Below are 12304 nucleotides of genomic sequence, written 5' to 3'. Positions count from 1 at the left end.
CGTAGAGAGGTTGTCTAAAATACAATACTTTTATTCATTTAACATATAATATAATCGGATAAATTCTGTCTACTGGGACTGGCTGTCCCAAGTAGACCACAAGTCTCAAAAACAACAATAATATATAAATAGATATTTAGACACTTACAATGATAAAAAAAAGTTCCAAGGTATTTCTAAAAACAACGGACCAGAGGTCAGTCCGGCATAAAGTTAATATGAGAAATCTGTTCCTTCCCATAAAATATTGCTTTTATACATTTTTATGAACCACACCTTCCCACATATTTGCTAGGAAGTGGTAATTGCTCAATTTCCCGTTAAACAGAATTTAGCAGGATATGTTCCTTATCTTAGTAAAAAGTGGGATTTCAAAACTTCATTTTTGTGTCATATATATTTTTCTAAATTAATAATTGACTAAATTAGAAAGCTTTACCACAATACTCCCCATTTAAAGAAGAATTGTCCCAATTCTCAATATTTCACTTTTAAAACAACTTAATTTCGTTTACAGCTATTATGCTGCCATCTTTGGGTCATTATGTGCATCTACCCTCAATGGGTTTCCTTAGGGTTATGTTTCTGGTCCAAAATTGGTCATGTTCTTTTTTTGTCGAAGGATTTCAATTTGAAATTCATTCTTGTTTCTTTTTTTCTCTGTCTCTAGGACTGACAATTACTCTTTTACCCTCTTCTTATGCATCTTCTGTTTTACTTGACCCCAAGTGGCTTAAACATAATATTAGTGGTTTTGCTTAAATTAGATTTATATTAGAAAAGTTTTGTGAATTTTTTGAGTTTAAATTTAATTCCCATTAATAATTTAATTTATCTGTGTGATGTGGTTGATATACAGTTTATTTTTTTGTTTTAGAAATGCCTGGTTAAATTATATATAACATTATTGATTTTTAAATTTTCACATATATTATTTTTTTTCATCACAAAGTATTTCCACGTATTTCAATAACATAAGTTAGGTCGCTATGTAACACATTTTCTAGGCCTTAATTAAGTTCTGTTTTTATCTCACTTTCTGACGAACTTGTAGTAAGGTCTCTATTGCTGCTATAGTTTCCAAAATTTCAGTTGATTGAGTGAGCGATGGTAGTATCAGAATATATTTGAACTGGCTTTGAAATTTGCTACTTTCCAAAAATGCGTCAAAGAAATGATTGAGAAATGGATCCAAAAAGATGTTATGAAAAATTTGATTTCCAAAAAAAAAATTAGCTAAGGCTGTATCTAAAATAAATATTGACATTAGTATACATATAAAGCATAAAATTTTGCATATATAGTAGAAAGAAAAACTCAATTTTGTAAAGTTTAATTCTTTTCATTACTTTTCTCTCTTTTAATTACTCCAAAAATAATATCTCGCTTAAATCGAAATGTTATGTTTCTTGCTGGATCATTCTTTTCAAAATAAAAATATTAATACTTTGACTCGAGGTCAAACATTTACATATAACATTACATCACTAGTTAAAACTTAAAGTTGATAAAAACATAGTATATATATATATATATATATATATATATATATATATATATATATATATATATATATATATATATATATATATATATATATATATATATATATATATATATATATATATATATACTTACACAATTATGTTAAGTAACAAAAATACTTTAAAGCATCAAGCATTTTTTTTTTTTTTTTTTTTAAACGCCGATTTTTCGCAAAGAAACTTAAAAAGTGGTATAACTATTTTTTTTCCGTAAACACTCGAATTGCGAATTTATTTACATTAATAACAAGTATTATTGCTGACTCAGTAATAAAATCTCTTCAATATCAATCATATATTTCTCTTTTACTTTCATATTCATGAAATCATAGTGCCAATCGAATTGTCTGTGGTTGAGATAAGCTTTTTTTTTTTTTTTTAAACGATAGATTATGGTTTTGCGCAGACAGGGTTTCTTATATCCTTCCCCCCGAGGGTTTGATGTTTCATATTATATCAAAATTTAAGACCCCATATAAACAATCCCAGAACCACGATAGTAGTTATGGAATACCCCCAAGTATAGGCTAATAAGCCTTTATAGTAAGTGGTTCTTTCTATTTCCATCTAGGTAAGTCTTTTTTTCCGGGGAGCGATTTTTTGTTCATTTCTTAGTAACACGAGTTTGCAAATATAATTACAGTTCTATGCGCTATGATGCGCAAAAAAATTCTCACTACGTCTATGCGCTACGCGCTACGTGTCCTCAAGGGTTGTCAAAAACCTGAGACAAGTTTTTTTTTTTTTTTTTTGCCTAATAATAAGTTTAAAAGTAGTCATTCACATATTCAAGGTTTATACTTTTATAAAATAATATATATCTTTTTTCAAAATTATATTCAAAAATAGCTAAATTTGTAGCTTGCAAATCAGTTTGAAGAATCTTGAGAGGCAATTTTCTGACTTTTTACCTTCTTGTTGTGCCCTCATCTCAGTAATATCTATTTGGTGCTTGATCACCATTAAAAGTGTCTGTTGGGTTCAACGGCAGTTTTCCTTGTGATTCTGTTCAATCTAATAGGTTTATTAAGAACACGAAACACAATAATATATTATGTATATCTGCACTCTTTATTTGTAGCTACAATCTTCCCATAGGCTCTTCCCTTTAGTAAAAAGGTGGTTCTTTTCTAAGGAATATATCCTTATCTCCATATTTTTTTTTTACGTACGGTAGTTTTTCAGCTAATTTTTTTTTTTAACGCTTTTAATTAAGTTTTGCTCCGAAATTTCTAGTTCTCATTTCTTCCTTAAAATGCAATTTTTAAAATATACTGGTTGCCAATTTTATCCTAGCTTTAATTACTATTTTATTTGCCAAAGAAAAAAAGGCAAAAATTCCCTTGCAAGGCTAAATAACTTCTAATTTGGTACTCATTGTCTGTGGTTTATTGATAATTTTGAGTCTAGGAGAATTACAAGAATGAGTTTATGTTCATTACTGTGAGTTTTTTTGTTGTGAAGGTTTATATTTTATTTTCAAAGAAAACGTGGATACGTTTAGTTTCTATTGGGGTTCAACGGCTTGGTGTTTGAGTGTTTGGGTTGGTACAGGGGAAACCTGATTTTTTAAACTAGGGATCTCTTTTGCTACTTCGTTTTCTCAGATCCAATACATCGCTAGAGTTAAAATTATTATCTTGAACTACTCTGGTTTTCTTGTGACGATGGGGTTAATTTTGGCTGATTTTTAATGGATTTTGTCGTTGGCTTTTACCTCCTGGTAAGTTTTTTTTAGGTTATAATTTATTTTTTTTTCGCTTTTCGTTTCCTTTACCTAGCACTCGTTTTGCTTTCTAAGCTTATTCTAAGTTTTGCCTAAACCTTTATAGCACTTCTTTAAAATTTCTTTTTTTTTTCTTTTTACCATTTGTAACTAATAAAAAAAATATTTTTTTATACTATAACTAATTATAATAAGATTACTGCCAGCTTATATGCGTGCGCTTTCATTTAAAACATCGCTGCCTTTACAATTATAATTATTTTTAAATTTATTAAAAAAAAACAGATTTTTTTTTATTATCCCCCCCCCCCCCCGAAAAAAAAAATTTTTCAATATGCATATCAGAAGAATCGCCTTTTAATGCTGATTCTAAATATGTATAATTTAATTTGGTTCACTACACCCATTTAAAAGTTACGTGGTCTTACTTATTTCCTTTTTTTGAAGCGAAGCCTAATTTGTTTTGATAAGTCTTGACATTTACCGTTCGGTAAGTTTTATCTCGTATCAGAAACAAACTTGTTGCAGGAACCTACGATATCACTTCAGATTGGAGCTATAATTTGGCATTGGAATGTGACATTCATAATTTTTAATGGCAATATATATTTGAAGGAAAACTTGATGTTATCTATATATCGATTAAAAAAGAAAATATAAATAATTCATTAGTGGCTTTTATACTCGTTTGATTTTTATTTGATATTTTTTTTTTGTTATTATTGTCTTACTCAAATATTAATCTGCGGGGCGCTGTGCTTGTTCTGCTTTTCTCCATGTTCTGGTACGAGTTCTAGACTCCAAATTTTTGCTTCTCTTCTTAATAATATTGGCGAGTTTTTCCGTGGTTTTTATAGTATGGTTTACAAGGTTCTGGATCCGAGTGCTGTTTTGTTGCCTCGTCAAATCTCTTTAATCTTTGTTTTTCTTGATGTTTGGCCTTTTTCATAAGTGTTTTAGCGACTTGTGCTGCTGACAAAGGAACTTCTTGCTGCCCCTTTGGTTTTTTTACTGTTCTCTATTATTTTTCTCTCAAAGAAGTTTTTCTTGACGATGGTCCAGGTTTAACTATATCGATTTCTTTAGAAGAATATTCGGTGTCACGTTCTGTTAGGTCGCGTCTCGTAGATGGCGTTTGTTCCAAAAGCCATTTTTGCGCTACGACAGTAGGTGAGTCTAGTGTATGAAAATCAGATAATTCTTTGGTTTCTTCCAATTTTTCTTCCTCTTTGGATTTAACCTCTGGTTTATTATGTCTTAAACCAGTAGGTTGTGTTTGAGGCTCTTCTCTGTCGCTTTCATCGCTAGTTTCCGATGAATATTTAACTTTTCTTTTTTTCTCTTGTTTGTTGTTGAAAGATTGCAACCAAGTCTAGGCTAAATATTTCTTCCACTTCTCCCAACTGTTGTGGTCGTTAAAAAGGTCATAAAATTCATATGGTCTTCTGATATATACTGGTGAGATCGTGTCTTCTATTTCTTCTTCTGAAAGTATAGGCTCTGTTTTCCACGGTTTTGAAAAATATACCTTTTTCATTCTATTATGGTGCACTATTTCTTCCTTTTTATTATGCTGATGCCTTAGAACATATGTTAAGTTATTTGGTAGAATTTTTATAATCCTGTAGGGTCCTTCCCATTTCGGTTTTAACTTTTTTGTTCCTTCCAGATTCGTTTTGTAAACATAAACCAAATCTCCTAAACAGTAACTCGTTTTATTTTTGCTTGTTCTGTCATATTTTTCTTTTTGTTCTGTTTTCGCATCTTCCAGATTGTCTTTAACTTGTTCCATAGCTTTTTTCATTCGCATCACCATCTCTTGCTTATATTGGTCTAGGTTGTAATATATTCTTTCATTTTGTATTTCATCTAAACAAATTCTGGGATCTCTTATATGTTGCAAAAAAATGGCCTTTCTTTTAAGGTACGTGAAAAAGCCGTATTTATTGCAAAGACTACAAATGGTAAATGTTCGTCCCAATTTTCATTTTCCTCTCTTGTATTTATTCCCAGCATGTAAGCTAATTCTCTATGCTTACGTTCAACCTTTCCATTAGCGGCTGCCATATAAGACGAGGTAAACCATCGTCTAACCCCCAGATATTCTATAATTTCGTCTAATAATTTGTCTCTAAAACATGGCCCTTTATCATTAAGTGAACCTGGGGTGAGAACTCCATGTTTCAACGCAAGAGAGTCAGCTAAAACCCCTACAATGGTTTTTGTCTTTTCGTCTTTAGTTTGAAAGCCACATAAGTATGAATCAGACTAGACTACTATGGTGAGTGTATATCTGTCACACTTCCTGAAAGGTGGTGGTCTTTCACTAGATCCCCAAATGTCTATTGACAGTAATTATCCTCTCCCTGAAGGGGTGGGGTTTTGAGCTAAATCAGCCTTAGGGATCTTTGGTGGCGACTTTTGTTTGGCGCACTCTTGGCAGCTTTGTATAAAAGCTTTTACTTTTGAGTACATTTTTGGAAAATAAAAATTTCCTTTCAGTCTCTCCATAGTTTTTGCTTCTCCCATGTGACAGCCAATCGTTGCTTATGTCATCTGTAAAACTTCTCCTTCCAGAGATTTTGGAATTACTGGAATAATTTTTAAGTCATTTTTTTCTATATTCTTGCGATGGTCTATGGTATCTTACTAGAAGATTTTTACTTTCGTCCAGATCAAAATTATCTAAGTCCTTTAAAAAATGTTTAAAGTGCTCTGGTAGTTCCGTTCCTTTTGATAAAAAGGATTTCATTGCTAAACAAAAATCCTCTTTATTTTGATGCTTCGAAATATTTTCATTAGACAGTTTTTTTACCCCTTCCAGTTCGTTCTGGATGGTTGCTATCACATTTTCTTCCTTATCTGGATTTCGTGACAAATAGTCTGGTAAAATATTTGTACGGCTCTATATATATTGGGGTATATGAATATGCTTGCAGACGTAGTATCCACCGTGTCAGCCGGGCTGAAGTAGTTGGCATCGTATTTAGCCAAACTAATGATTTTTGTTCTACGCGTAAAGCAAATTTTTTCCCAAGTAAAAATTATCGAAACTATTCTGTAAATACTACAACTGATAAACAATCCCTGTCAACTGTCAAGTATTTTTTTCTGCTTCTGTCAGTGACCTACTGGTGTATTGAACTATTGATTCTACTCCTTCAGAATTTATTTTTAATAATATGGCCCCTATACCGTACCCCGAAGCATCTGTTTGCAAACAGAAGTCTTGTGACAAATTTGGTAGTTTTAGTATTGTTGCGAGTAATAATTGCCTTTTTATTTAATTTAGTGCTTGTTTTGCTTCCGCTAGACATTTAAATTTACCTTATGTCTTTAAAAGGTTCGTCAAAGGTTTTACTATTTTGGCATAATTTTTTATATATCGTCTGAAATAGCTAAATAGCCCACAAACTGATCTGCAGCTTTTTTGATCTTTAGGAGGCTCTAAATTTTCTATGACTGTAAATTTTTCTGTATTTGGTGAAATAGTACCTTGGTTTATCAGGTTTCCAAGAAATACTAATTTTGGTACAACTATCTTTAACTTTCTTGGTTTTAATTTTAAACCTGCTTTTTCAAACTTTTCCAGTATTTTCCCAAGTCCTACCAAATGGTCTTCCAAGATTTCCTGAAACAGAATTACTTTATCTAAATAAGCCAAGGTATCTTTTTTTGTTCCTGGTCGCTGTATTTTAGAGCCAAGTTAATTTGGTGACTAAGAAATTTTGGACTAAATAATAAGCCAAATGGCACAAGTTGAAACGTGAACGTTCTCCCATCGTCTAAGATTACTGTAGCCTTATGCTTAGTTTCTGCATCTAACGCGATTTGCCAATATCCTGCTATTAAATCAAAACTAGTGTAATATTTTGAACCCCCTAAGGAATCTAAAATCGAATCAATTCTTGGTAGTCTCCAGGTGTTATCTTTTTTTCTGACTATTACTAATGGAAAGCACCAATCACTAATGCTTTCTTTAATTATACCCTGATCTTCCATTTCTTTTATTTGGTTATCTAGCCATGGCTTTAAATGATAAGGTGTTTTATACGGTGACTTTTTGATTGGAGGGCCCTCTGTTGATATCTTGTGCGTGATTAAGTGAGTTAAACCGTAATCTGCTTTGTGTCTTGCAAAAGTCCATTTAAAATCCCAAAGAATATTTTGCACCCTAGTTTTTACGTTTTCCGGTAAATGTTTTAAATCAAATTGTTGCAAAAAATCTGTTTCTGACATTCCATATTCTTCTTCTGGTTGCTGTTTTAGTGAAGATAATTGTTCTTGGCTAGAAGTAAAATTTACACTTACTTCTGGACTGCTAAGAGATTTTATTTCTGAATTTGAAATCTTTTCTACTGATCCAAGTTCTACCTGGTTCAGTTTTATTTTATCATTACTTAGATTTGATAGTTTCAAGTATGTTATACCATTTTCAATTTTTATAACTTGATTTTTCACGAAAATCATTGGGTATTCTTTTATGGTGTACCCCCCTATCACGGCATCGATTGTTTTAACCTTTCCTTCTTTTTCATTTAATGTAGCTAGAACTTGAGCTGTCGCTCGCCCGTCTATTGTGATTTTTGCGCTTATTTTTAGGTTATAATTCGAATCTTCACTTTCGTTATTTGTTGTTACGCAAATTTGCCTATTATTTTCATTTGCCTGGTTTATTGTTATTGTACTGGATATGGGTTCCCATACAATCTCATATTTTCTGATGGTATCTACTCCTAGAAGACAAGGAAATTGTAGCTGCTTGCATATTATTACTGTTACTGTTATTTATTTATCACCTACACTAAATTTGAGTGTACATTCTCCCAAAAAGTTCACCTTGTTCCCTTCCACTGATATTAGGGTATTGTTAAATATGTGTACTCGATTTTCTAAATTAGGGGGAAATTTCTTGAAAAATTCCCCTCGAATTAATTATTTATATGCACTTGCATCAAGTAAACATGTTAAATTTTTAAAATACTCCATTTCAAAACAACGTAAAATTGGAAGATTATTATTATTTGCATTTGTATCACAACATTCTAATCTATATAGGGGTTTTGTAAGGAAACAGCTCTGTCGACCCTTACAGGCTGGTTTCTCCGTTTAAATGCCCACTGTTTGGCCAAGAATTTCTGGGATTATCCCAGTTTTATTCAGCGCTGCTACTTTAACCCTGGGTATTCTTAACCGTTTGCCTTCTAGGCGTAAATTAAGGAATATTATTAGGTGTTTGCCAAGTATTTTTTGTTCCCTGTCTTCCTAAATTTATGTCCCCCTGCGTTCTGAATTGGTGTCTCGTCTGGCCTTCTTTGCGTATTCTATGCCAGCAATCTGCTGCATAGTGGTTTGGTTTGCTACAATAATAGCAATAAAATTTTCTCTTAAATTGTTTGTTTGTTTCCTTGTTATTTCTAAATATTTTGGATCTGTCTTTGTTGGTTCCCCAACTATCTATCTTTGGTGAGAGAGGATCCCTATATTTTTTATAGTTATTAGCTGTTAATCTCTCAAGGTCGTGGAATCTGTCAGCTATCTCCCTAGACGGCGACCCTCGGCCTCCTTCGCGCCTTTTTGGTTCACGATTCGGCTCCTCAAAGCTCACCCTTTTTTGTCCCCTTTCATATTTTTTACTTTCTTGGGCTCCCATGTTATTTATTGACATTTGGTCAAATTTTTTCATAGCTTCGTCACTTTTTACATCTGTTTCGACTAGTATTATAGCCTGCTCTAAATTTTCAGGTTTCCGTGATCATATTAGCCTTAATAACTTTTTTGGTAACCCTTCGGTAAAAGTATGTAGTTGTACTTTTTTTATTGTCTCGTCATTTCCGCCTTTTTCTAATTGTAAACAAAAGGATCTACAAATTTTGTCTGCATATTCCCTGATACTAGTTGAGGTATCAAATGTGACTACCTCTGTTCTTAGCCTCTCGGAGATGATTGTCTCTATGAACCTTGTTTTAAAATATCCAATTAGATTACTGGTGTCTTATTGCAATTATTCATTTCTTGATTGTATAGGTTTAAGGACGCTTACCTAGAATGTGGCCAACACCCATTACTCTTTCAACCTATCTTCAAACACATTATTTCCATTGTCGAAGTTGGTCGATTTTTATATAAAATCAACTATATCTGAATTTCCCGCGTATTCTGGTATAATTTTTGCAATTTCAAGTACTGTTGATAGGGAAGTTATTTTTTCCTCTGGTAAAGCCATTTTATGTCAACCTACTATTTTTATCTAGCCCTCTCGACCCAGTTTTCCCAGCGGCCACCTGTTGTTGTGAAATGTATATTTGTTGTAATTGGGGGTTGTGGCCGTGGACGCCTTTATTCTCCCTTGATAAAGAATATAAACTATGGCCTTAAGTTAATTTAGCTTTGGTAGCGTGCCTTAAGATATGACCGAACTAATAAGGCGTACCGACTGGGTATGTTCGAGAGGCTAAAAGTAGATCGTATAGAGGTTGTCTAAAATACAATACTTTTATTCATTTAACATATAATATAATCGGATATATTCTGTCTACTGGGACTGGCTGTCCCAAGTAGACCACAAGTCTCAAAAACAACAATAATATATAAATAGATATTTAGACACTTACAATGATAAGACAAAGTTCCAAGGTATTTCTAAAAACAACGGACCAGAGGTCAGTCCGGCATAAAGTTAGTAAGAGATCTTTTCTTCCGATAAAATGTATCTTTTATACATTTTTATCAACCACAACTTCCCACGTAATCGCTAGGAAGTGGTAATTTCTCAATTTCCCGTTAAACAGAACTTAGCAGGATATGTTCCTTATCTTAATAAAAAGTGGTATTTCAAAACTTTATATTTGCGTCTTATATATTTTACTAAATTAATAATTGACTAAATTAGAAAGCTTACCACAGAGTGTCAAGAATGGAGAATATAGGTGGTTTTAAGCAGAAACAATATATATATTTTGAATATATTTCAAAACTGTCTTTGGGGAGTAAGCCATCCTGTTTCTTTTTTTTTGGAAGAAACATTCTCTTACCACTTTAAATTATTGCAAAGGTAGAAAGCTAAAAGGTATAGCTGGCGATGAAGAAAAAAAAGTGGAGTGTTGTACCAAGAACACTAATTTGCAAGTCACGTAACCCTAGCAACGTTAATATATTTTACAATATCTTGATCATAGATAGCATAGTGATTATAAGTCGCAAATATAGGCAACCACTCTGGTATACGGAAGGTCCGTAAGAATGGAACTTTGTTTTTGGTATTTGCTTATTCTTAAATGAATAATCTGAAATCATTTTAAGCTTCTAAATTACGCAGCTTATGCTATGCAGCTGTAATATGTAACTACGTTCTTACATATTAAATTCTAAGCTCGATAATTCAAGTTATTTGCATAATAAAATGAGATAATAGACGCTACATTAGGTAATTGAGTCAGAGCCTAGAGTTGTGAATTGAAATGTAGTTTCAGAATCTTTGACGGGGAGAACAATCTGAACTTATGTTGCCAAGCTTTCGTTCCATTGATTCAACTTGCTTTCAACTTGAAGGCTTCGTTCTAGCAAGCAAGCATCAGTTTCAAATTGAAACCGGACTAAAATCTAAAATGTTTCAGAAGTTCAATTGTTTCATTCATTGTTTGGCCTTTATGCAGATGATTTTATTATTTGTAAGTCTGGAAAGGATATAGTACTTCTTCAAAGCCTTATTCAACAGGATATAAGATTAGTTTTGATATTTTGTTCAGCTTTTTTGTTTTCCAATTTGTAAAACCAAAGCTATTATATTTGCTAATTGCTCAAGAGATCCTCCCAATCCACTTCAAATTTTCTCTAGAGATATTCCATATTGCAACTCAGTGTAGCTGCTTGGCCTATGGATTTATTCTAAATGATACTCTATGTACATATTCATTCTTTGAAATCCATGATCATTTGGAGACTTTGTGTTCTAAAGATACTTGCTGAAAGGAAATGCGGATGCCACCCTAAAGTTCTTTTGGATTTTTATAAATTATATATTCGTTCTAATCTAGAATATGGTATCCAATTCATCTCAATTTGTTCCATATCTGCATTTAAAACCCTGGAATCTTTACGAAATTCAGCTATTCGAATTGATCTGGGTCTGCACAGGGCATACTCCTCTGTCTAAATTAAAACAACTGTTTGATTTCCCTAAGTGAAAGAGTATCCAGTCAAAGGAAGAAATATTTCTCGTGAATTCAAGCTTATGGATGCAAGCATGCTGTGTATAATCATACCTTTGCTGAAGGCAGCTTGCAACAATGGCCATTCATGTTGGAATCTGTTTCAACTGGAGGTCCCAAAATGGAGTCAGTATTCCCCCTATGCATACCCCTTTATTGACACTCCGCCTTGGGTAATGAGAACTTATTCCAAAAAATGAAAACCGAATTCCCAATAATGTGATCCAGACTGCTCTGGCTGAACAGATTTCGAAGTTGTACCCTAATCACAGGGAAATCTATTCAGATGGATCTGTCCAGGGTGAGGGAGCTGGAGCAGGAGTATGTATTCCATCATTAGACCTTAACCTTTTTTCACCCCTTCCTTTGGGATTTTCCGTTTTGTCAGCTGAATCATGTGCCATTCACCTGGCTCTAGATGTCTTCATAAATTACAGAATCGTAGATGAGAATATTCTTTGCCTTTCTGACTCCAAATACGCAATACAGTTGCTCAAAAAATTAGTAGAATTGCCAATGATAAGGACTTATTCAACATTAGAAAACAGCTTCCGAACCTTCAGGCCAAAGGCAACCAGATTTACTTTCGGCATGTTCCAAGCCGTAAAGACATCAAATATAATGATACTGTTGATTTACTGGCAGCCAACGCTTCTTTTTTAAATCCAAGTCCTCCCCCTGACCTCAATTCACGAGATATTAGGCAAAGATCTAATATTAATCATATTAAATTGATTTTATCTCCCTTTCATACTAGATTACATACAGTGCTATATTACCAACTGAAATCAGGTGCCCTTCTTTTCAATACTTTTTTATTCAAT

Source organism: Artemia sp. Qi Xiang Cuo, chromosome 1, assembly GCF_049724085.1.
Source record: "Artemia sp. Qi Xiang Cuo chromosome 1, ASM4972408v1, whole genome shotgun sequence".
In the NCBI taxonomy this organism is placed as follows: Eukaryota; Metazoa; Arthropoda; class Branchiopoda; order Anostraca; family Artemiidae; genus Artemia; species Artemia sp. Qi Xiang Cuo.
Note: the sequence above shows the minus strand (reverse complement) of the source record.